The sequence below is a fragment of the Sceloporus occidentalis genome, unplaced genomic scaffold (assembly GCF_023333645.1).
Source record: "Sceloporus occidentalis isolate IW3139 unplaced genomic scaffold, rSceOcc1.0.p SCAF_2, whole genome shotgun sequence".
NCBI classification, from domain to species: domain Eukaryota; kingdom Metazoa; phylum Chordata; class Lepidosauria; order Squamata; family Phrynosomatidae; genus Sceloporus; species Sceloporus occidentalis.
The window spans coordinates 103709012-103731646 of NW_028316982.1; the positions used below are offsets into that span (position 1 = coordinate 103709012).

The 22635-nt window shown below is 38.0% G+C and overlaps 1 protein-coding gene across 1 annotated transcript in view; it reads right to left on the reverse strand.

Moving 5' to 3' along the window:
* The window catches only part of LRRTM3 (leucine rich repeat transmembrane neuronal 3), a 153957-nt gene that overhangs the window by 101014 nt on the left and 30308 nt on the right, over positions 1 to 22635 (reverse strand). The window lies entirely within an intron of this gene.

The window sequence follows — 22635 nt, forward strand, 5'->3', positions numbered from 1 at the left end:
AATACTTTTATGCATGAGACAAAGTTTATGCATGAGACAAAGCCAAATGTTTCTAAATGTTTGGCCTTCCTAAGTAGGCTTTGCTAGCCTTTCTAGTGATAGGAAAAACTCTCACTGACTTCCTCTTTAGGATAGCACTTTACTGAAGCAAAAGAATCCATCCTGGCTTCAGTGTGTTGCAGTTCATCCCTCAGTCCTGACTCTTGGGTTGATCTTCTTGACTGATTCTTCCTTTCACCATTTCTGGATTCACAGCATGGCTTCTGATTCTTGCGTCTGATTTCCGCTTTGGTAGCTGTCTATGGGCTATCTCTAGCTGCTCTACAGATTACCTCTAACAGCTCTGCAGACCGAATGTATAATTCATTGACCATATCACTGAATTCTATTGTCTTCACAAAAAATGAAGGGGGTGGTGGTGAGGGAAGAGAGAAACGAATGGGGAGTATGTTTTCCTTTCATTACTTTGTTTTTAAATGTCTTTCATTCCATGAGAACTGAAAATAGAAGGTTCTACTTTCAATAAAACCAGAATTTGAATACTCTGCACTTCCATAGAAATGTGCAAATGTAATTGTTAGTATTTTGCTGGATATATGCTTTCTAAACCTAACCCTCTGTGAATAATTCTAGACACTGATGTGGGTTACATACATCTGTGCAGGGGATAATGATATTTGATCCTGCACTTACAAGTAATTTTTCTCTCTCAAATACACATTGATTTTTATATCTCAAGAAAGAAATTGTTTGAAGAAATTGATCTAGGATCACACCCGAAGCAAAGGCCCTTGCAGTACTGGTGCAGTCAACATATTGGCAGACTTTTTGAAAATAAAGCAAGTTAGATATTCAGCTGGCAAAAAATAATGAAAGATGTATAATGAAAACAATATTGTTATTACTTTTTAGTACCTGTGAATAGATGACTGTTGTTGTTTTGACTGAGGTAACATATTTAACTTGTTCAGTCTATGGGAAACAAATCTAAATATTTGAAAGCATTGTTTCCCATAGGTTGAATAATTTAAACTGAAGGTTTCTTTTTCGATTAAAATTGTATTTACTTATAACAATAACAGGATAGGTTCCATTTTGTGGCTTTTGCATTCTCTGTTACAAATTTGTCCTATCAGATAAATTTTGATAGGAAGGGAAAAACTCTCCAGTATAGCTAATGACAGTAATGAGTATATTGATCTCTGCAAAATTAATATTACTTGATGGATAATTAATTATTTCATTTAGAACTACTGGGACAAAACCAAAGATAATTCATCTCCCCTCCCCTCCATTACCCTCAATGTGTTGAGCCTATATTGGTATTTTTTTAAAAAGGAAATCCATTTATTTGGTTTGTATTGCATAATTTAAAATACAAATTTGTGAGCTAAGCTGCTCTTCTGTATTTCACATTTATTGCTATTAGTTATTCCCCTCAGAAAGCAGGGACCTAGGGAAATAATTATTTTGTATGTAGAGTTTTGTTGACAGCATAGTTGCTGCTAGAATGTGTAATGCTAAGTAAATAGGTTTGAATTCATGCAGCTAGGCCAAATAAAATCTGACACCCAGCAGAAGTAGTAGGCTACAGGATTAAGGTTTCCATATCCTTCTCATTAATTTCTATAATAGTGTATATACTTCAAATAAATGAATGTAGCAAAGTCACCATTAGTTCAAAAAACTGAGTTTTACATAAAGGTTTTCATACACAAATGTTCTCTATTCTAATAAAAAGAAGCCATGAATACTATTTAAAAGTGCACCCAGTATGTTCACTATGATGTCATCCCATCACAGTAGAGTGTCTGTGTTATACAGAATGTGGAGGAATGGAATCCACACAGTATAAAATAAAACAACAACAGAACAATATTTTTGATCCAACAGCAATCCACTGCACAAGAAGGAAAAGATATCATTATTCAAAATAAGAGTAAGGGACTGATCTCATGGAACACTGTAGCATTCCTTTGCAGCAGGGGAGGGAACCTCCATTTTGTCTAATTTCTCCAATAGGAGTGAGAGGAATGCTACGTCCTGTGGCCAAATTCCCTTATCAAAGCCTCTCATTTTGGAGGTGGGGAGAGTCCTCCACATGCTGCTTACCCTTCATCTTAGTGCAGAGATCACAGGAGGATCCCATCAACACTAAAAGTGCACACCTTCTATTCCCAGTGGGAAATCTAATAGTCAACACACATCATTCTGATCTGAAATTCCCACTACCACCTCCATTCATGTTCAAGTCTGGATGGAGAAGACAAAATGGATGCTGGGGGCTAGGGCTGAATGATATTACTCTGGGGCAGCAATCTGGTCCCCAGGACTGAAACACTCCCCCATCCCACTTACACTCACAGTTTCTTGGTATAGTGGTACCAAACATCAGAAGTTTTTTATTGTGTGTTTTGAATCCTGTTTCCCTATTCTGCTAGCAAGTGGAAAATTCAATATGCAATGCAGGCATTTACAGAAGTTGAAAAGCAACCCATTGGTACATAACAGAAATACCACTCTGTTAGATCACTTACATCTGTAATTTCCATTCTATTCCTTTACATAGTGTTATAAGAGTATTTATCTAATTATTAATCCAAAATTATTAATCCAAAATTTATCGTAGTCATTCAGTAGTTTAGATTCACTATTACTTTGACATATGAAAATAACAAATGGCTTCAAAGTTATATTAAAAAATCTTCTTTAATATCTCCTTTTGCTAGTCTTAATTTATAAATTAATCTCTCTGATACAGCTATAGTCCATATTCTGTTTAGCTAATGCCTAATTAATACATTCTCTATTTATTTCTGTGTTTTGATCATTTCCAGCCTTGCTGTGCATAACATAAGTGGCCTCATTTCACTTATGGATGAACTTAATGGGGTTTCATATTGGTGACCACTGACAGGACCATTCAATGTGGTAGCTGATTCTTGAGTCTTGCAGTTTAGTGCTTTGTGCCCTATGATGGGGAAAGAGATCTTTGAGTGTGACTTTCTTCATCCATTCAGAGTTCTGGGACCCCAGGTGTTGATGTGAGGGTAGGGAGAAGGGGTGCATCTGGCATCCTCCCTGCAGTTATTTATTCAAAATTTTAGCCTCTTTAGAGTGGAATTCCTCCCCTGTCCCCACTTTGCAGATTTTAGTTAGTGTCCATTAAGAAAATGTATCCCTAATTAAATCCATGTCTTGCTTTTAATTTACTTTTCTGGATTCAAGAATGGGATTGGATAAGGGTATCTCTGGAGTTGCAGTTGCAGGAGACTCAAACACATGTGTGTATGGTAGGCAAGGACTGGTCCCTAACAATGTCTTCCTGTCTTTTCTCCAACTGCTGCGTATCTCACCCATACTATTGGGTTTGCTCCATATTTAGACTAATTATCAAGTGAAAAAAATACCATTTATGAACTCTTTTCATTTGTGAATAAATTGGGGACTAAGGGATGAAACAGACTGGCGGAAGGGGCGGCTTAAAGCCACCCCTTCAGAAGCCGGATTGGGGTTATGGCAACTACATGCCATGACCCCGATCCACCTTGAAGCTGCCCGAAAAAGGAGTAGCAAATAGCCGCTCCTTTTTCGGGTGTCAAAAAGTCAGCTTTTCCACCTGCAACATGGCTGGAAGCCAGCTTTAAGACGCTCCGTTGGCATGCGGCATGTAAATGCTGCATCACCAGATCATCATGAAGCCACCCCCGTTTAAATGGTCAGGTGGCTTCTGGGCTGCTTGGGAGTGTGTGGCATGTAAACACCAAAAAAGGGCAGTTTCTTTCACCCCTAAGTGCTCTTGAAAGTATTGAACCCAGTGTGATGTAGTGGTTTGAGCATTGGACTGTAAAGCTGAAGTTCAGAGTTTGAATCCCCCCTTGACCACAGAAACCCACTAAGTGAATTTGGGCAAGTTACATTCTCTCAGCTTCAGAGGAAGGCAAAGGCAAACCTTTGGAACGAATCTTGCCATGAAAATTTTGTGATAGATTTGCCCTAGGCTCAAAATTCGGAAACCATTTGAAGGCACACAATAACAAAAAGCAAAGGTCCATAGCCTCCCCTTTTAAATCATAAATGTCTTTGAAGACTACCATGCACATATTCTAATATTTGAAGCATGAGTAAAAATGATTTGCCCATAATTTCTTCAATTGTTTAGCTGACAGTATAGGATATCATGTAGGACAGGCTAGCTGATAGATGTGTGACTGTGAGAGAGAGCAAAAGAGTCATAAACGCAACACTCATGGACAATTATGTCATGGGAAGACATGGTCTAAGATATTTGAATTGTCACATTACGAAAGAAAACAGACTAATGTTCAGTGGTATAGTGATAAATTATAGACTGCAGGCTCTGACCAGTACAATCTGTACAGCAACACCCACACATAAAGTTGAAAAGTACAGGCTGACCTACCATGTTGATGCTAAGCAATTGCTTACAGTTTTCATCTCTACCAGGAGCAGGTCTTTTGTAAAGTCATCCCCAAGTATTTTGGATTACAATCAGGATAGCTCATAAAAATGCATTTTTGCTAGGAAATCCCTGTGCCCTCTGATTACTGCAATAATTGCAATAAAACTCAGAAGGAACAGGGGAACTGACTGGCAGATGATGTTGAAAAGTCTAGAGTCACAGATCTTGTAAGCATTGCTCCACTACACCACCACTTTTGTCTCTTGGAGTTCTGAAGGAGTGGCACTGTCATATTTGGCAATTAAATATTGGCATTTCTGTGACAGTAGAATGGGAAAAGCTATAGCTGTGGAACTTCACCATCCTTTTTGTTTATTTGTATAGGGTCATCAATTTACATTTTCCACAAAGTGCTTCTGGAACTGAGGGCCTGAAGAGACAGGCCAAAATAAAGCTGTTTCAGGTCACTTTGGAGGTATGCTGTTTAAATGATGCGTGTGTCCTAAGAAGCTGGAAGCCATGCCAAAGCCACACTTCAGCCCTAAGGACTGGAACACAGCTTTGGTGCAGCTTCTAGACTCTTAAGATGTGTCATTTAAACAGCATACCTCCAAAGTGACCTGAAACAGCTTTATTTTGGCTTGTCTGTTGGGGCCCTGAGATACATTTCCCCCAGGAGTTGTGCAGCTCAGTGTTCAGTATTTCAGAATTTTTCACTTGCATTCATCAGATTAAAATATCTAGAAGAGGTTTTGTTCTGTGATTGGCAAGCCCTTGTGTCCCACCTATTCTTGCATGGAAATTTTTTCTTCTTCTCACGCTGACATTCATTTTGTACCAAGGACACTTTGTTATTGACTTAGAAAGTGGATCCCAAAACTGAAGTAAATTTTGATTTACTCTTTGTTCAGGCAGGATGCTTTCAGCTATATTATAATGTTGTTATTTGCTGTTCCTTTCAGCTATAGAATTGTATTGTTAATTGATCCAAACTCCAAACTCTTTTACAGAATGGCAAATTGTGAATGAATATTTCAATGTATGAAGTCAAATCAGGGTGAAGTCAGAGCTTGTGTGCGTGTTTTTCAGCAGCTCTCTATTCACTGAGTCAGAAAAGGGTGTGTGTGTGTGTGTATGTATATGTATGTGTGTGTGTGTGTATATATATATATATATATATATATATATATATATAATTAATTTCTTTTGGGTTCAGGTTTAATTTTGAGGCTGTTGTGATGTTCTTAATAAATTCTAACATATCTTTAGCCAAAAATCCAACACTCCCCTGAATTTTAGACCAGTAATCAATTGCAGAGTCAGTGAAAATAGTGTACAGAAGGTAGAATAGAGCCATCTACAATGTGTAGAGAGCAGCAGAGAAAGTCAGGAGCTTGGCTCAGGTGAAATGGAGTTTCAGAAGCAAGTTCCCTTTTTCTTTAATGAAAGGTGAGAGAGTATATTTATTTATTTATGTAGAAATCTGTATCTCCCTTTTAGTGTGCAGTAGCACTCTGAGTGCCTCACAGCAACTCAAGACCACAATACCCTATAAAACCATACAATATATATGGGTGATTAATAAGGAAAGCAATAGCACTCCTCCCTAGTTTGTCCTGGATCCTAGAAAGATATAGTTGCTGTATCTCTCTCTTGCTCTTTTTCCCTTTCTGTGAATTGACGTGATTAACAAATAGAACTGTCCCCCCATATGTGTGTGTGTGTACTGAGCAAAATGCTTTGGCTTCCACCTTCTTCAGTTGCCAAAGATGAAACCTGAGCTCCATGTAAGATGGCAGTTCAGAACACACTGTTTCCAGCATTCTTCAGTGGATGATGGTATTATTGTCTAGGTTATGGCCTATTGATGTTAGGATCTTAAGTCTATGAATCCTTTTTGGCCAAAAGAAGAAGATGACATCTCAATACCGAACAGGGACAAAAAAGAGAGACTGTGATATTGAGAGTAGAAATGCAGTAGATGGGAAACACAGCCACAGACCTTCATACTTGTCTCAGGAACCACAAATCTACAATCCTGACCAGGAAGGTAGGATAACTACTTGCCAGGCATTACAACTCAAAACAATTTGTTCCTGTTTGGTACCAAGGTGTCATCAGCTTCAGACATTTTGGACAAATAAGATAATTTCTGAGTTGCCATCATCCACTGAAGAATGTTGAAAACAGAGTGTTCTATGTTGCCATCTTGGAAGCAACACACTTTTTTCTTTGCTTCATTTATTTGTTTTAGTTCTGTATGTCAAACACTTCTATAATCTGTCTGTCTGTCTGCCTATCTATGTAGGAATGAGACCAAAGAGAAAACATATTTAAATAAAGCAAATACTTCAGAGACAAAACCATGCTAAAATAAAAATACCTTTAGGAAAGAACAGAAAACATTCAGAATTGACAGTCAACCACTATCATGGGCCTCAGAGTTCTACAGTATTGTGGGAATTCATAAAACATGAATGTAAATTGAAAATGTAAACTGAAGAGGGCATCACATTTGCTGTCAGTGGTGAATTTTTTATGCTGAATCACCACACCTCACACCTTGGCCTAAAGTTAAACACTGCATTATTAAAGGTGTATTTTCCCATAAGTAACCATTATTACTTATCCCAATCCAGTCTCTATATAGTGATTTCTGGAGCAAGAGAATGAGATGATCTGCTCTTCCTTTTTTTTTGTTCAGTGTTGCCCATTTTTCAAACTAAATTCTTTCCCCATTATATGACATGGACTGATATGGACTCTCATTGTACAGAGACATAGTTTGCTAAAGATCATGTTTTTAGCTATACAGTCACCCCTCATAATGCGCAGATCTCAGATCTGTGGTCTTGACTACTCATGAATGGGTGACCTCCGTTGTTTCCAATGGGGCACGCACCTGCACGCACTCATTGGCACGCACCCCATTCAAACCTATGGGGCTTGGATATGCACACGCCTCCATTTTCATGGAGGGTCTAGAGGGCCAACTGTATATGGAAAATTTCTGCTAGCCTTGTAATGTAATTAATGTGTCTATAAGAATTTGATACTGTATAATTCTTGCTCTTCCAGCAAGCGTTCAGTCCTATATTTTTAATTTTTTTTCTTTTCCTTTAACTTTAACTTACATTAACTTTAACTTTGACTATTTTATTTTACACCTGGCACTTAACATTTGTGATACTGTAATGTGTTAAAACCATTTCAGATTATGTATTTATTTGGCTATTAAAACTGTTATTTAATTTATTATTTTGGTTTTATATACATAATCCATGCCAAGGTTACTTGCTAGCTGGGCAGCACATATAATCATATTAAACAAACAAACAAACAAATAATACACACTTTCTTCTTGCTTAAATCCTATTCTCTCTTCTCAACACATTTATTTCTATGTCTAATTCATACCTCCTTCCCTATGCATAAGTAATTACATTTAATATTGTTACACTGTAAGATTCATGCCTTAAGCCAGTTTCATTCCTGGTGGCTAGAATTCCATCACCTCAATATTTCTCAAACCAAATATAGAAAATAATGTAATGCTTATTTCCTCAATTTTCATTTTTTAACCATTTGGATTCCTTTAGTATATGAGGGTGAATCTTTCCTCGCCGTCAGCTTTACCATACACTGTGGACAGATCAGTTCTGACTTTTAAGTATTGTAACCTTCTCTGGTCTATGTCCCCAAGAAAAGTACAAATCCCTCACACTGTACCCTTTCATTCCAATCAATCCCTAACAATACAGTCACATTTTACTTCACTCTTACTACACACTTTCTTCACAGGCTTTTCACACCATCTTTGACAGTGATTGAAAGCACAGAATAGCTGGTGTGGGCTATGTTAAACTCTGGGGTATTTGACCCTTTATACTGATAGCATGATTATCATTTTCATGTACACATGTGCTCACAGACTGTGTGAATCTTCAACAGACAGAGTTTTATTATATAATATGTTGATGTTGTGATGTTGTGAAAATGTTCAAATCATTCTCAACTTAGAATGACTCCTTAAGATGACCCTGTCATAGGGTTCACTTGGTAAGATTTGCTAAGAGGTGGTTTCTCTTTGCCTTCCTCTGAGGCTGAGAGAATGTGACTTTCCAAAGGTTTTCGTGGCTAAGTGGGGATTCTCCAGACTCATAGTCCAGTGCTCAAACTTTACACCACACTGGCATTCAGTGGTGTGTACTTCTGGATTAAAGGGATTAAGACTAAGTTATGAGGGAAGTCACTATTTCTGTGTATGCTATGACAATGATGCCTAATTCTAGGGACACTAGAGGTCACCACATATGCATAGTGAGTTGTAGTGTGTCACTGAAGCCTTTGGGACAACAACAGTATTCACTAGATTTGACTAAAAATCCACCTAGTATAGATCTGTGTGAGCCCCTGATTCATTGCCTCTGAATTCCAGATGTAATTCTCCATGGCATTTCTAGCCATAAGTGGTCAAATTGGATTATCTCAGCATAATAAATTGAATATAACAGTAAGAAGAACAGTAGTAGGCAGAGTCAGTTGCTCTAATACTCCAACTGTTTCAAATACAGCTGTCCCTGCTTACATTTGTACTATGTATCCAAGGATAACTGCTATGTTAGTGGATTGGCCAGTAAAATAAATGGTAATCTCACGGATCTTAAAATGCTAGGATGAAAGAAGCTAATGTATTTTCCTACTGTTCTGCTGGTATTAAATTCTCCTGCAAACTCCTACAAGCCATTAAGATTTTCATGGGAAGACAGAAGGGAGATTAAGTGCTACCAGCAAAGAAAAGGTTTCTAAAGTTATTTGGCCTTGTTTTAATTAGTATAGCTCCTAAAACTCAGTTTATCATGTACCGTCTGTGCAGGTGGCATTTTCAGTGGATTTTGTTACAAACACAAGGAGGACAATAACAGAGTTTAGAACAACTCTCATAGAGCTGACAAACTGCTTATATCACCATGCTGTGGCTTGCTTTCATAAGAAAGAAGGCTGAGAGTGTAGCAGTGTTGGAGGACAAGGTCATAACCAACGCCACTTCAATCTAGACTATTTCTGTAGAAGTTCTGGAGAAGACACAGCAACTTAACTTTTGTCTCCAAAATAAAACCCACATCCCAGCAGAATCTTTAGTATGAGTGAATATACATGCACACACACATACACGCACACATCTATATATGAGCTACAGATTTCACAGAAGCTTTTTGCTACCACATTTTTGAAAGCTGCTGTTATATATTTTGTAATCTCTTGAATATACCTTGTACAATATAATCTAAAATTGCATCAAATGCATAGCCAGTTCAAAGAGACTATAGAAGATGCTTCATTTAAATTTCTTTTTATAGGAATGCTAAGCCTGTCAGGTTTGTAAAGGAAACAGGTGAATTTACATCCAGTGGCCATTTCATGATTGAACATGAACATTTCTTGAATTAAAAGGCAGTTGGGACAGCAGTGTAGCTATGGGGAGGGGCAGAATGAGAGCATTACCACCATAAAAGAATTCTGCCACCCCAAATGTTATATTTGGGCATTCCAGAAAGTGAGAATTTGAAAATAATTCATAACGAAAACTCTCATATTTGCCATGTTCATGGCAAATCAGGGTAAACGTAGTCCTGCATGTAGTATGCTGCAAAGTGGTATATCCTTGTACTGGTCCTGCAAACATTCTCCTGCCCAAAGGGCAAGAAACCTACCCATACACAGAAGTGGAGCAGAAGGGTGTTTCTCAAAATCAAAGAAGTGCCTTTCCCCATGTGGGACTAGAACTGCAAGCCCCATCTTCCTGGTAGGCAATTGATGTTATTCCCAAACTATTCCTTAACAGGGGTGCCTTCTGTGTAGTAGGAATAGCACAGAAAGTGTTAGCTTCCTTCAAGGAATTCTAACAATAGTAGTTGCAGTACCTAGCATGAAACAAAATATTTGGCTCAGTTAGAAAAACCATTGCCATTTCATCCTTGCTCCAAGGTCAGGCATTTTGAGAGTGTAGTGTGTATGGGTATACAGGCAGCTTTGACAGATTTTGGAGAGATTAGGGAGACGCTTGTTGATTCTTAAAATGCAGCATTTTCAGTGAACAAGGTAGCAGTCCCTAGCCTGAAATTGGAGACACTTTTTTTTCAGGGTTGAAAGGTCAAAAACATTCTCACACATGGTGGGTATGTTCACCTCTGTTAAGTCTCTGGTTTTGCTTATTTTGCCAAAGAGATTTTTCAGAAGGGGATGTTTTTCTCTCACTGTACAATGTGCTTCAACCTGCAAAATTTCTTTCACCAGAGTTGACAGATGAGCAAAAGAAATACATGCATACCACAGGCTATTCTGCCTTATATCAGCTTGTTTTAAAACTATTTTGAATACCCAGCACAGTATCCATGGTGTTTGGCCAAAAGGAATATTTCCATCAGTGTCTGAATGATATCTTGCATTTCAAGTGTCTGATTTATTTATTTTTCTTCTTATTGGTGCAGGATCTACACCCCCCCCCCCAGTTCTTGAAAAACAACTACTTTAAAATTCTTCTTGAAGGTAGCAATGAGTAATTTCAGCAATTTTCTTCCCACTGTGAGAAAGCCTTCAAAAAACACACCATTCTTTAAGGTGATTCACAATTCAGGATTTATTCTGTGAAAAGAATTCTACATAGTGGTTTTCTACAGACGTCAGTGTTTTCTATGCAGGAGTGGAAAATAATGTTTCAATGCAGAAACGTTACACAGAAATACTGCACAGAAAATGCTGTAATTGCACAATTCTGCATACAATTCACATATGGTTTGCATTGCAAACAGCATTTTCTGTAAAGAAAACAATCTTTTCTGGCCATTAGTTAATCTTTCTGCATCAAAAAAGTATTTTCCATGTAGAAAAACCTGATTCCAGCTTTTGGCATGATACAACCATATGTGATTTTTGCACAGAATAAGTCCTGAACTACATACCGTAGATTGCTATCAGTTTGGCATTCTTTTCATCACAGTTTCTTGACACTTGAAAAACATGAGTTTTGACCATTAAAAAAATATTTCTGGATGTTATTTCCACCCCTAATCCAGAAGGATAGCTAAATTAGTCTGTTACAGAAAAGGGGTAGGCAGAGGCTTCTAGAACTGTAAAGAATATTACAATCTAAACCTCCATGGACTTTGGGCCCAAACAGACAGGCCAAAATAAAGCTGCTTCGTGTCACTTTGGAGGTATGCTGTTTAAATTATCCTAAGGACTGGAGCAGTGCTTTGGTGAAGCTTCTGGCCTCTTAAGATGCATGTGACATTAAAAAGCATACCTTCAAAGTGACCCGAAGCAATTTTATTTCGGCTTGTCTGTTTGGGCCCTTTGTCTCCAAAATCTTACTCCAGAATAAAATTGCTAGTCTTCATGTTATAATGGGACTACAAGGCCTATCAATGAGTTATTAAAGATATGTTCTACTATTTGCATTTCTTCCAGCCAGCCTCGGAGGAAAAGAATGTATATTAACAACAACTCCCAGAGTCAAATATCATTTCTAAGAATAATGACTGTTTTCCAGATAAATGTAGTGTCATGCATTTTGTTAAAACAAAACAATGTAAAGCAAAGCCAAGCCAGATGACATCAATAAAATCATTACCCGAAAATATCATGCAACGTATACTGTTATTACTTGCAACAAGTTACTTCCAAGGTTTACGTTTAGATGGGAGCATTGTTAGAACCTTTTGAGTTCAAAGTAAGCTTTTTAAAATAAAATGGGATTTACTTTTTAATAAATATGCACAGATCTGCACCATTACATACTTTTACCCTGAAATAGGTTTTGTGAAGTGGGATCACCCCCCTAGTCTTGTGGAATGTCTTTGGAAAGAAGTGAGTGGTAGGAGGATATAGCAAGGCCTTTTCTACAGATCTCAAAAAAGATGGAGAGTTCTCAAAAGCACTCATGTGGAAAGAGGTTGGCTGGGTTCTGACCTTTTAATGCTTTAACAGTACAATCCTGTGCATATTTATAAGTCTTTCACACTGTATTGACAACTATCTGCCTTCATAGGACAGTTAAAATTATTTATTTGATCCTTTAGGATATAAATATTATTTTTACCACAAGTCAACTCTATGGAATACATCCTAAACAACAAATAAAAAACTTTAATTGCTCCATGAAGGGAGATAGATGTCAAAATAGTGTGCAATATCCTTGTGGTATGAGCAAAGAGCTTACTTTCCCCTCCACAAAAGAGGTAAGCAATTAATTCCTGCAGTGTCCTTCAAGGGCAGCCATTGCAAAGTTCACATTTGCACTGGGAAGCTGCAGACATATGGGTGATGCTTACTTGAGCCCATCTCGCTGATGAAAATGATGGAGCTGATAGAACAGGCTCCTGGCAATTCCTGCCATTTCTTCATCCAGCAGCAAACCAGAGTCCAAATGTGCAACCAGGCTATGAACCTAATTTGCTTAACGTGATGCTGTGGGGAAAAGAAATGGAGCCAGTACAAGACTACTGCCAACCAGACCAGGAGAACTATCAGCAGGGAAAAAAACACTTCCTTTGCCAGATGAAAATTGTCCACCACAAATACCAAAGTGCTCTTCAGCCCACAATTAGGTCAGAGATTGGGTTTCTGCTGGCTGGACTTGTCTGCTACTTCAAATCTCATTATATACAGTTTGTTGTGCCTGCTCTTCTTTCCCTTGTTAAATTCTTGGGTGGAACTTTGTACTTTTATTGCATCCCTTGTTGGCTTTGCACAATTCATGGTGATTCATGTTTCCAATGCAAAATAAAAAAGCAAGCCTAGCTTGCTTTCTGTGCCACCGTATTATATTCTGTTAGATTGTGAGTGTATCTACAATGTAGAAATAATGCAGTTTGAAATCACTTTAACAGCCATGGCTGAATCCTACATATTTGTAGTTTTTGAGGCACCAGCACTCTTTAGCAGAGAAGGCTGAAGATCTTGTAAAAACTACAGATCCCAGGATTCCATGGAATGGAGCTACAACACTTAGTGGTATCAAACTGTATTATTGCTACAGTGCAGATGCACCCTATGTCTTAACCATACCGGAAAGCCTTGACAGTCGTTCCATCTAAGCAAAAAAATTGGCAGTAAATTATTACAAGTAGTATTACATGTAACATACGTCTTTTTGAGTGATGATGTTAGAGTATTTTAAAAGTAACGTAACTGATAATATTCCCCTTTTAAGTGTAACGAGCAATATTTACTATTGTTTCCTTATACATTGCTTGGGAGGGGCGGTCATTTAGAGGTCTCCCTGTGTTAAAAATATATATGTTTTAAAAAACAACTACAAGTAGAACACTTTAAGTTAGTGAAATTATTAAAGCAATAAAATTGCTAACACAGCAGTCTTTTAACAAGAAATAATGAATAATCATAATGAGTTATGAGGAGGAGAGAAAAGGACTACAAAAAGATGAAAAGAGCAACAAAAAATTACTACTCTTCTCTGTAGTTAAACTCCTGCCCTCCTGTCTGTCCCTGGATTTCACTCCACCAAAAGCATCTGAAGAAGTAGACTGAAGTCTGTGAAAGCTCATACTGCCAACCTCTTACTTTCTTTCAGTTAGTCTCTAAGGTGCTACAAAACCTCTCTAATACTACTCTCTTCTGTGTTACAGATGGCTATGGACAGGTCAGAGGGAAGGAGCCAGGGATGACTAAAAGCAGAAATGATTTTTTCTTCTTAACTTGACCACTTTTAATCTGAAAGAAAATGCACACATTGCTTCCCGAACCAGTTTTAGGCTAAAATTGTTCCCTCTCTTGGTGCTATTTGGCCCTGCACCAAGCCCTCTTTGAAATACAACTCTGGGTAACTAAACAAGTAGAAATGGTCAGGTAAAGTTTGCTCATTAAAAGCATGAATAGTTGTGTTGTTGAGCCTCTTATCATCTGTTCAGAAAACAGTAGCAAGTTTGTAGCGAGTGCAGGAGAATGCTGAGTCTTGAAATTAAGTCTTGTCTGTCAAATAGTAGGTAACAAAACACTGAGCAATCTTGATAAGGTGGTTTCATGAGAAAAAAAATCTAATAATCTTTATTTACAGTATTCACTAGCCGTAACACTTCTCCAATGCATAGATGCATTGATTTCCAACTCCATTCAACTAAGGAGCTCTGCAATTTCAAGAAACTCTTTTTATTTGAAGGCACTATTAGTTTTTGTTATGCTTGTATCCATTACAGTATCGTTATTGGCTCTGCTGTGAAAGGGCAAAATTGCCATCTTTCTGTGAAAATATTTTAAATGAATACAAAGCAGAACCATAGAGACAAGATTAAAATAGCCATGCAATCTCCCATCTACATTGGGCATAGTATTCCTCTGTTCAGTAATAAAGGATTCTTTTTCTCAACTTCAAACTGCAATATAGATTCACAGATGCATGAATTGCTGAAATAACAGGCATTTCTGCAAATAAATGTGCTCTGATTTCTGCATTGGTTGTGCCTAACCCTGTGCACATTTCTGTTTGTAAAGAATAAGAATACATTTTTTAAAAAATATGCACTGTTTATGGGAATTTGGATCTTACTCTGTGGGGTCCTAATCATAATTGTATAGCTGTTGCCATTTTAATATAATAGGCCTTGATTTTCTTTCGTGTTTGGCTAATTTGAAGAGTGGGAAAGCAACATAGTTGTGACTTTTTTTCTTTTAGGATTATTGCTTCCTAATAAATTGGCTTACCTAGTTTTCATCGAACAGTGTTATATAACAGGGACGCCTATATGTTTATACTGTGCCAAGTGGAGTGCCTTTTGTAGCATATTAAAAATGGGATGGGGGTATATGATCCATGGTTCTATTCTATAATCCAGAGTCTTATGGGGTGGATGACATAATATTTTGCATCTTAGCCCTGGGTGTACTTTCGTCCTCTTTGGAGCATAAAGATCAGTGTTGCCATGGGTTTTACCTTATACAATAACCAGTGTAAATGTATAGCACATGATGCTCATTTTTTTTCAATGGCAAAGGATGGATAGCATGACTATGGCCTGTTACAGACTGCCAAAATAAAGCTGCTTCGGGTCTCTTTGGAGGTATGCTATTTAAATGATGCATGCATCCTAAGAATCCGGAAGCTGTACCAAAAGCTTCACTCCACTGCTTAGGAATGGAGTGTGGCTTTGGCGCGACCTCCGGACTCTTAGGACCCATGCATCATTTAAATAGCATACCTCCAAAGAGACCTGAAGCAGCTTTATTTTGGCAGTCTGTAACAGGCCCATGAATATAAGTTGGCTGAGAGCATATACAGTTGGTCCTCCATATCGACTGACTATCCATCCATGGGTTCAACCATCCATGGCTTGACATCATATCTTTTTAAAAAATACAAAAGACAAGTATGTCAACCTGGGTTTTGCCATTTTATATAAGGGATGCCATTTTACTGCCCCATTGTATATAATGGGACTTGAGCATCCATGGATTTTGTTATCCAGTCAGAGTCTTGGACTCGAACCCTGGGGCATACCATTGTACTAGGACATTTGGGAAGGGGTCAAATGCAATGTACTGGATTCAGATTTAGATATGGCAATCAGGGTTGGTGGAAGCAGAATTTCTCAGCCTCTTCTCCTTGTAGCAGACCCTCAGCCCCCCAAAATACTACAAAGATGCTGTGGGAGGAATGAGGGGAACCCCATTTGCAAATTAATTGATGAGTTGATATCATTTCTCTCCTACTCTACAGCCAGAAAGGCTCCCAGAGCAGCTTAGAGATGAATAAAAACAAGACACAGAAGGAAAAAGGGAAGTGTGGGAAGAGAAAAGAATATGCCATGTACCAAACTATTACAAAGTTGTTACAATAGCCAACAGTCTGCAATTCCAGCCTCATTGATCCTCAAAGGACTAGCAAGTTGTTGGTCTTATGGGATGGATTGCTGGAATCCAGATTGTACATAAGTGGCATGTGACATGTCTAGTAAATAAGCTTTTGAAACTAAGACTTGGCTTCATTAAGGACAATTTTAGTCTTGCCCAGGATTTTAGTTTTCTTCATAGAACACACAAGAATTCAGCAGTATTCAAAGAGATAGCCACATTAATCTGTACCTGCATAGCAGAAAAGAATCTTGTGGTACCTTTAAAACTTTAAAAGCTTTTGCAGATCACAATCAATTCCCTCTATTAATGGAGTACTATATCTGAGTCACACACATAATGCATATGGTTGTGGGAACAAGAGCAGAGTGATCATTACACACTGCTTAAATAAGTCTGTTAGACTTAAAGGTTTCCACCAGAGTCTTTTCTTTAAAATAATTCAGAGTACTTTTGCTGCATTTTCCAGAGATGAAATGATAGCTGTACCACTTGTACTATCGCTGTTTGTGGCAATCTTATGAAGGCTCACTTGAATATTTGTAAAATATTCTTAAAGAGCCTGAGCTACCATACCTAAAAATGTTTCAGCTGCTATTTTGGAAGTACAGTGATATTTTATACTGCAACATCACTATATTTGATAGATAAGATAGGTGAAGTAGAACTATTTGATATAATTTGTTTAGATTTTCAGATAAATTCTAAAGAAGTCAATTATAGGAGATAGTGTAGGAAACAAAATGCATTAAGAGGCAAAATATTTCTGTGGCCTAGAAGCTGCCAAAGTATCTGTAATAGCAAACAAAAAATCTGAGTGCTAATAATATAGAGAGACAAGTATGACCATGCCAACTAGCCCTATCACCTAATGTCTACATATTGATTTCCGCTTTTGCTGAGCCAACATGCACTTATGTTTGTATATGCATAGGCTTTGTGCAGAACTACAAATCTCTGTGTAGAAGCCAGTTAGTGAGACCAGAGGGAATAACCATGTTCCTTCCTTCACATGTTGAGTGCTTCCAAAATTTGGTATCTGTACAGGAATTGTATTATCAAATTGTATTATCATATGATATCAAAAATATTTATTCTATTGCCCGGTCACACAAACTGCCAGTTTCCTTAAATGTGATATTCAGCTAGAAGGCTTGTATGCCTCTCAGAAAGCTATTGGGTTGGGGGGAAAGTGAGGCTAGTAGACATCCCATAAAGCTTCTTGATGAACTATAATGAAGAGCATGCTTCAGATCTGTATCTAAAGCTTCATCTCAGTGATGGTTTATAAAGGAACACATTTAACTTCATCATTACACCATAAAAAGCATTATCTTAACTAGGTAATTGATTAGAATGTGTTAGAGCAGGGGGAGAAACTGAGCTATCTGGGAATTGGAACAAGTTTGGGACCTCAGATGCCTCTGTCAATCCCCATGGCCCTAGTCCATTATTTTAGTTTTGGGGAGGAAAGGGAAAATGGCCAAAGCTATACAGCATTTCACTAGACTCTTCCTTGGCCTATTTTTGGCTTATGAAGTTATTTCTCCCACCCACATACCCCAAAATTTGAGACCAGATGGAGGGAAGGATTTCCCCCAACACTGAAGCAAGAATTAAAGGGGTTAATTCACGTTATATGCCTGCTACAGACCTATAGATAACAGCATATTAAAAGCATGAATGCTTTTGCATTTACCTTGGCCTTACTAATTGTCTCTAGGAAAAGTCTGGATGCACTTTGGTACAATGGATAAATCTTGCAGTCATACAAATAAGAAATTATTTATTCACATCAGGTTTTTAGCCTGCTTTGGCATAATAAGGTTTCAGTCTAATAGATCATCAGCCGCAGAAGTATGGCTTTTAATACTAAAATTAGATTCTCTGACTACTGCTTTGTTATGCTGACCCTACTTCTTGTACTGGTGATTGTGAAAGTGTTAATCCATTTTCTTTAATGAGAAGGCTACTTTATATAGTAAGTCGGTGCACTTTTGCTGACTTGCAGGCAGAACAAAATGTTTGTCTTAAAATTCTGCAAGTCGCCATCATTTGTATCACGTCTGCCAAGCTTTCATGAAAACTAGAGGACTGCAGGTTTTTCATATTACTTAAAGGCATTACTTAATAAAGCATTTAATTTTATGGGCAGATGAGACGTCAGTCTTGAAACAGTGTTAGATATAAACACAATTCCCAGCACAAATTTTAATTAAAATTAATTCGATATACTAATACATTAAAAAGGTGTTTATATTTCATTAAAGTTCAGACAGGACCAGCCATCCTGAACCCTTTTGTAAGCATGCAAATGCCTTTCCCAGTGAACAAACATATATCATTGTCATAGTTCAATGCCCATATTTGTTGGATTAGTGGGGAAAATGTGAAATTCATTAGAAAAGTTCTTCGTCATGGTCAACATGAGATGAAGTGTAGATAGGTTCTGTTAATACATAATGACACAAATATATATCTTTTAATACATGGATAGAGAAAATGCAGTTCTTGAAAGGTTGTGGAAGTAAGCCCCCCCCCCCCCCACACACACACCAAATACCTTTTCACTGGCTGCACCAGATAGGGCTGATGGAAGTTGTAGTCTAACTACATATATACAGAGGGCCAGACTTTTCCTCTTCCTTTTTTAATGAGCCCTTCTACCTTTAAGTCTCCAGGGTTTGAAAGACATAGGTTTAAAGGTTCAACACTCAAATGATACAAAGGTTATGTTTCTATGAGCCAAAACACACTGCAGAAATAATCCAGTTTGAGACTGCTTAAGCTGTCCTGGCCCAGTGCTAGGGAATTCTGGGAACTGCTGTTTTGTGGGACATTTAGCCTTCTCTGTCAGAGAGCTCTGGTGCCACAACAAACTTCAGTTTTCAGGATTCCATAGCACTGAGTTAAAGTGGTTTCAAACTGGATTATTTCTGCAGTGTGTTTTGGACTATAGTAACAATAAATCAGGAATCTTGGTTTAATAAACCGCAATGTGGATGAGCTCTGTGTTGCTATCATGTAAGGGAATAGACAAACCAGGATGGTGATGTCTTTGAACCTAGAATTACAAGTACCTGGATTTGTGACGTACATTTGGACTGATATAAATGGGGGGAGCCAGTTCCACCGGGAATCACTTGGGACCAGGGGGAAGTGTTCCAATGGAGCTGATGTAGCCATCAAGTTAGCAATTTTACTCAACCCACCACCAATTTTAAAGAAGCTTAAAGCATGACACATCAAAGCTGTGTCTAGTCCAACAGGCTTGCCAAGTGAAGAAAGTACCGATGAGTAACTCTTAAAGGCAGAAGTGGACATGCTGGAGGAAGATAAGAGAGAGCTAGCTGGTTTATTTCTTTCACCACACTGTGTGCTACTTTGTACTGGTTTGTCTTACAAAAGGGAGTGGGCACTGTTCCGTGGGGTACAGTGGAAAGAAGTCAAGCTAGTGGTGGTGGTAGTAGAAGTTCCAACAGTGTCTCCCAACCACTTCCCTCCTCCATTACAATGACATTTCAGTAGACAAAAAAAGAGAGAAAGGAGTTACTGCACAGTGGTCCTGCCCCCATGCCTCACATTTGAATGAGCATGGGGGAGCTGGGTCAGAGTAAAGAAGCAACCTCCCAGTTGAGTGGCCATTATCTTTGGGTCAACTTGGACTTGGAGAAGCATGGCAGAAGCAGTAGGGCTGAACCCTTGGTTGAAGGCTGTTGCCAGAAACATCAGTAACAATGACACCACCAGCATACCATAAAGCTGAGGTAGTTGCTGGAATTTGCACCATCACTGCTTTTGTCCATGTTTCAAGAGTTCAAGTGCTTCAAGCAGGGGGTGGTGGTGCTTACAGTTGGACTCTGACTCTTTAAAAGTTTGCTCAGAAGAACTGTATCCCTTTGTACAAGAGGAAGTAGAAGTGCAGCACAAGAAATGGTGCCTCATCTCTCTGTTATCCCTAGAAGAAGTAATCATGGCTGACATTTTATGCACTCTCTTTAGAGACTGAACTCAAGAGACTTGCTTCTGACTCAAAGGTGAGAATAGGGACATGATAAGGATGTCGGCTAGAATACTCGATGCCAGTTACAAATGTACAATGTACAGTTACATACTTGAGACTGTTAAGTATTAACAATGGCTATGTATCGTTCGTTGAGGGACCATGAAAATCCTCCAATCCCATTCACCAGGCAGCAGCCATTATGATCAATTATGGTATGTTACCCTGTCGACAGGAAAGCAGCTGGCTGATGTTCACATCTCTCTCCCTCGCATGTGCAATCTCCAGCATGAGGGGGAATTGCAACAGGGCCCCTGATACTTGCTCATGGGAAAGAGTGTAACTATCACTTGTATAATCTCTGTATAAGAACACTATATAAAAGATTAAATAAAAAGGATATACAAACAAATGAGTTAAAATATAAATACAATAGATAATAATGCATTAAATAAGTGCAGTGGAGGTAAATCTATACATCATACTTCATCACTACTACATTTACCCCAATCAGCCCTCCATACGAAGATCTCAGGTGAATTGTTTTGCTTAAATACCGAGCTGTCATGAGAGATATTTTTGATTCTGGACCACTGATAAAATACGTTGTTCTCATATGGGTATCCCAATGCATTGTTCGCTTAATATAGGGTCCAAGATACAAATCTCTCGCCTGCTGATACAATTTGCACTTAAAAAGTATATGTGCTATATCCTTAATTTCATGCTCTCCACAAATACAGGGGTGCCATTAAATCTCCCATATCTTACCATAGTGTCAAGCTGATCAAATCTAGCTTGAGTAAATGCCTCCCTAAGGTGTTTTTGGCATTTGTATTCTTAAATAGCTATTTGAAAAGTCTTTTTATATCGGCTTAGCCATTTTAGGTTGCCTACCTTATCAAGGGTGGCTATATCCCTTTGAGCCTCAATATCCAAGATTCTTTGTCTCACACTCTTTTTTCTTTGACTGCTTAATACATAAGTTACAGGGAGACTACAACTCCTTATAAAGTTTGTTAGTTGCATAGTCTAAGAGGACTGTGGATGTGATTGTAACTGTTCTACAAGACACAATCCTGGAAGTCTATCTAGCTCCATTTAGTTAATTTTACACCAGTAGTAAGTTATACACTCTGATCTTAGTTTGTGAGACTTCAGTTACTACATTTCTGATGAGACTGTTTCATTGGTTTCACAGCTAACTCATCCTTTTGGACTGAAAATGTAGCTTTAGTTAGACTGCAGCAATTATTTGTTCACTGGCTTGTGTCTTGCGTGTTGTATTGGTCTTCATGGTACTTTCAATGCCAGAGCTTACACAGCTATAGAATTGTACATACTATTTAAAAATGAAAGAAAAGGGAGACAATTGCTTCAGTAATTAATTCTGTGCCCACGGGCTATGCAGGTTTTGGTTCCAAAAATGATTAGTATTATCACTGCCAACCAAATAGTGCTTTCCAATGGAGAGTGTGTATCTATTCTCATACTTGGTGAGAAATTTTGTCTGCTTTGGATATCAATAAGATGTTTCATATTTTCACTTTCTAAACCTAAAGATGGTCTGGAATGTTATTTGCTGTTGAAATGTGTACATTTTTGAAGTTCACAATGCAGTTTGAAAACATGCAACTTACATACAAAAATATGTGCATTTGAAACAGTGCACATGAAAAAGATAAATATTTGAAAAATGCGCATTCACAATACATCTGGAATATCTGGAAAATGTATATCTGAAAATTGCACAAAAAGTCTTCAATTATATTTAGGGAAAATACTTTAAAAATCAGAAAGTTTGCAAAACTCACAAATACATACAAAATGTGTGTTTTTAAAAAATTAAAAAATACACAAAAATCTGAATATGTGTTCATGCAGATTAAAAAAAAAGATGCAGAAATGAAACAGACCAAAACAAACTGTAAGTGAAAAAAGAGCACCCCAGGGAAATAATGTCCAACAGATTCAGCTACTTCTGTCTGATGCCACTTAAGCTCATGGCAGAACTGTTCCATATCTTCCTACTAGAATCTGACCTGTCCAGAGAGGCTGGGAACTGTCTTTGGCCAATGGCTCCTTAACTATCCCTTCTTTATAATCAAGAACTTACTACTCTGACTGCACTCTTTTCTACCAGAGCCGTCTGTCCTAATCATTTAAGTACTGTGGGTAACATTAAAGACATGTCTGCATGAACACAATTATTCAAAACCTGTACTCTGTGCCCTGTGAAGAGGCCAGTTTTAACAGAAGATGGAGTTTCTGCCTCTTTCATAGCTGAAAAAAGGAAATTTTGGCAGGGATAAAAGCGCCATAACTCTCTCACACAACTATA